Source organism: Triticum dicoccoides, chromosome 7B, assembly GCF_002162155.2.
Source record: "Triticum dicoccoides isolate Atlit2015 ecotype Zavitan chromosome 7B, WEW_v2.0, whole genome shotgun sequence".
In the NCBI taxonomy this organism is placed as follows: Eukaryota; Viridiplantae; Streptophyta; class Magnoliopsida; order Poales; family Poaceae; genus Triticum; species Triticum dicoccoides.
The window spans coordinates 717,005,943-717,010,787 of record NC_041393.1 but is presented as its reverse complement, the minus strand read 5'-3'; positions in this window follow the sequence as shown (position 1 = coordinate 717,010,787).

Sequence of the window (4,845 nt, the reverse complement as noted above, 5' to 3'; positions counted from 1 at the left end):
AGCGGGGGAGGGTGCGGGGGGTGCTCGGCGGCGGTGGAGCGGGGGAGGGTGCGGGGGGTGCTCGGCGGCGGTGGAGCGGGGGAGGGTGCGAGGGGTGCTCGACGGCGAGGGGGATCTGGCGAGGGGGATCGGATAGCTATCGAGAGGGAGGGGGATCGAGATCGAGTGTCCTCATGAATATTCAATATTTTTTCATATTGAATATGAAAAAATATCATCAAATTTGAAAAAATATTCATGAATTCAAAAAGTGCCCATGAAATTTAAAAATATTCATGATATCAAAAAGTGCCCGAGAAATGAAGACTACAATTTAAATACAATCGATCTTAGCTAGCTATCTGTTCACAATCTTCTTGCCCTTCTTTTTCTCAAATTGAGTTCTTCTGTGGAACGGACGTCCTTTAGGTAGGGTGGTCCTGCTTCTTCTTGTGGTGTGTGCTGCTACTTCATCATCGTCGTCATGTTCGATCTTCGGGTCGCCGTACTTGTCGAAGTCTTGCTCATTGGCTACTCCATCCATTCCGATGATCTTCCTTTTGCATCTCCTCATGACAACACGACTGGGCTTTGGTGGGTCGGTAATGAAGAAACATTGGTCCACTTGGGAAGCCAGTACCCATGGCTCATTTTTCGCGGTGACGTTTGCGCCCGCGGTCTTGGATTTGGCTTCGGGTATAACCATGGTGGTGACATACCGGTCTTCTTTTAGGACGCTCTTGGCCCATTTGACACGGAACATCGGGACCTTCTCTCCAGCGTAGCTCAGCTCCCAGATCTCCTCGATCCTTCCGTAGTATCTGTCCTTGTCGTTGCCGGTGTAGGATTCCATCGTTACCCCGGAGTTCTGATAACCATCGCTCTTCATGTCCTTGTTCTCGGTGTAGAATGTGTAGCCGTTGATATCGCACGCCTCATATATAGGTCATCAGGTTGTGCTCGGCGCCCTGTGACAAGGCGAATATGAGTTGTTCTTCCGCGGAAGAATCCTCATGTAAAGGGTACGACAGAAGCTTCTGCTTGAACCAACGCGTGAAACATGAGTTGTGCTCTTTGATTATATCTTCCTCCGTCCGCTGTTGGCCTCGGTCATTGTACGTCTTCTCAATAAAGGTTTTGTGCTCTACCACCCAAGGATCGACCACGTCTATGTGTTGTAGCGCGAATAGGTTTGCTCTTTCAAAGTCGGCGAGTCGACCCTCGAAGTCGACATGCATTTCGCGGCGGCCCTCACGGTGACCCCGTCCAGCGAGCCTGCCGAGGTGCCTGTTGACGGGCAGACCAACGGGGTTCTCGATGCCTAGATAATTCGTGCAGTAGGAGATGCACTCTTCGGTCAGAAAGCCCCTGGCTATACTTCCCTCTGGACGTGACATGTTTCGAACGTATCCTTTGATGACACCATTCATCCTTTCGAATGGCATCATGTTGTGCAGGAACGTCGGCCCGAGTTGGATGATATCCTCCACGATATGGACCAGCAGATGCACCATAACGTCGAAGAATGCGGGCGGGAAGTACATCTCAAGCTCGCATAGTATCACCATGATCTCTTCTTGTAGCCTTCTGAGTTGCCTCACGCCAATCGACTTCCGAGAGATGACGTCGAAAAAGTTTCATAGGCCAAATAGCGTTTCACGGACGTGCCCGTCCATGATCCCACGGATTGCAACTGGAAGTATCTGCGTCATCAGCACGTGACAGTCGTGAGACTTCATCCCGCTGAACTTCTGCTTCGCTGGGTCTAGGTATCTGCTTATCTTCCCCGCGTAACCGTAAGGAAGTTTTACTCCTAGAAGGCAGGTGAAAAACTGCTCGATCTCCTCCTGACTTAGAGTGAAGCACGCGGGAGGGTAGTCATTTCCGGTCTTCTTGGCCTTTTTGCCTTTGCGACGACTTTCTGTGTCCTGCTTCGCCTCATCATCATCATCATCATCATTAGCGTGAAGCTCCTGCCTGATGCCCATTGATTTCAAGTCTGCCCTTGCTTTCGGCCCATCTTTGGTCCTCTCTAGCATGTTGAGCAGGGTACCAAGCAGACTCTCACACACGTTCTTCGTGATATGCATGACATCAAGGCTGTGAGGCACACGGTGGATCTTCCAGTACGGCAAGTCCCAGAAAACAGACCTCGTTTTCCATACCTTCAGCAGCGGCTCTGGTGCCTTTCGCTTCTTTCCCGGCTCTGGCGCCTTTTACTTCTTTCCCGGCAGTGGGCAGTCTTTCTAATTTTTCAACAGCTCATCTATTTCCTCGCCGCTCCTCGTACACGGGCGTTTTCGGGGTTCGATTTCACCATCGAACAGATCCTTGCGTTTCCTCCACGGGTCATCGTCGCGAAGCCACCTTCGATGTCCCATGAACATGGTTTTCAAAGACCCGGGATCTCTATCTAGCTGGCGATACGTTGTGTCATCCATGCACCTTACGCATCCAAAAAATCCGTGGACTACCTGCCCCGCGAGATATCCGTAACCGAGATAGTCGTGCACCATCGTGAGCAGTGCGGCTCTCATAGGGAAATATTCTTTCTCTGCGGCGTCCCACGTATTGGCTGGCGTTTTCCACAGCGTGTCTAGCTCCTCCTTCAGCATCCCCAGATACAGATTGATGTCGTTCCCTGGTTGTTTTGGCCCTTCAATTAGCATACTCATGTGAATGTACTTCCTCTTCATGCACAACCAGGGGGAAGGTTGTACATCCACACAAACACAGGCCAGGTGCTATGTGTGCTTCTCTGGCTGCCAAACGGATTGACTCCATCGGTGCTCGCGCCCAGCACGATGTTCCTTGGATCCTTCCCAAATTCTGGGTATTCGAAATTCAACGCTTGCCACTGGCTCGCATCCTTAGGGTGACTTAGCATCTTGTCTTTTTTATTTATCTCCGGATCATTTCCGTCATCTTCCCGCTTCTTCTCCTCCCTATCCGCGTGCCAACGCAGGAGCTTTGCTACCTTAGGGTCCGCGAAATACCGCTGCAGACGAGGAGTGATCGGAAAGTACCACACCGATTTTCGAGGAGCTTTCTTCCTCTTCTTGTATCGAGTGACGCCGCACACCGGACATATGGTAGACTCCGCGTGCTCGTCCCGATAAATGATGCAATTGTTCATGCACACATGGTATTTCACGTGCGGTAAATCCAGAGGACACACGATTTTCTTCGCCTCCTCGAAACTGGTCGGGCACTTGTTCCCCTTGGGAAGACGTTCGTGACATGTTCTCGTCAAAGCATGCGTCGGTCATTTTGTGTTTTACCTTCATCTCCAGAGCCATGAGCATTACTTTCAGGCAGGTATCCTCGGGCCTGCATCCTTCATACAATGGAGTAACCGTGTCTATCTCCAGTTGATCCAGCTTGGCTTTCTCTCGGGCAGCAGCTCTTGCGTTATCCGTCTGCTTGAGAAGCAGCTGTTGAATATGAGGGTCCTGCACCCAGCCTCCATCGTCGTCTGCTCCGGCATCTTCATCTTCATGATCATGCCCTTCGTCTTGATCTTCCTCATCATCATGTACGACATCTTCTACATGATGACTGTGTACAGCATCACCGCCGTGATCATGTCCTGGAGATTCTTCGTCTTCTCGCCCGCCCTCGCCGTGGTGGTACTTGTCTTGTTGCCCTTCCTCATTTCTTGCCCGGCCTCCATGGACGACTTCATAGTCATCTTCATCACCTTGCCACCGATAGCCATCCATGAAACCACGCAAGAGCAGGCGGTCCCGCACCTGCCCGGAATCCGGGTCCGCAATAAGGCTCTTCAGCTTGCATCTTCGACACGGACATCTTATCTCCGTCTCGTTCTTTTGAAGCATCTCGGCCTTCGCGGAGCTCAAAAACCTATTCACGATGCCTTCGGTCATCGTGCGGACCATGGTGGCCTGCGGGGTAGAGCAAAACGATATTTTAGAACCAAGAAAAAAATTTGGCATGACCTTCCCTAAAAATAGGACCAAAAAGAATGCATAGTGCCAAAATTCTCGCCGAAACGGAAATGAATCAACATTCCGGCAAAATATTGGCAACTATCGCATTTCAAATACCGGTACCTGCAAACACAAACATATATGCAACACCCCAAACACATGCAACACCACAAACATACATAGATCTAGCTAGGCCACAAAAAGTGCATGTGCACGTTGTTGGAGCGAGCTAGGGAGAAAAAAAGTAGATCTACATCATGAAGATAGCTTTCTCCTTACTTACCTATCAAAAAAAGGTAATTTCACCACTTAATTTTGATGAATCTATGGTGCAAATGAGGTGAGGAGGAGGAGGTAGCCGAGACAAGCTTGGAGGAGGAGGTGGAGAGAATGAAGTGGGGAAAGTGAGTGGGTAGGTGGGCTGTCCAAAATATCTTGTTGGTCCCAGGTTACTAATGGCGCACCGCCAGCAAATGCGACATTAGTAATGGCGCACCTGCAGGCGCACTGTGGAAAAGTGCGCCATTAGTAGTTTAAACTAGTAATGGTGCACTTTGACACGGTGCGCCATTAGTAGTTTTGCAAAAATGTAAAAAAATAATATATACTAATGGTGCACTGTCTGCACGGTGCGCCATTACTAGTTAGAACTAGTAATGGCGCACTTCGACCTCATGCGCCATTAGTATGTATGGAAAAATGGAAAAAAAAATAATACTAGTGGCGCACCTTGTGTCCGGTGCGCCATTAGTGTCTTCCATCGCCGACCGGTGCGCCATTAGTATATAGTAGTGGCGCACTACTTACCTGGTGCGCCATTAGTATCAATCCTATCTATAGCCCTTTTCCTAGTAGTGCCACCAGATATCCTATTCGGCTCGCTGGAGCATTTGCTACTGCACGCTCAAAAATGTTT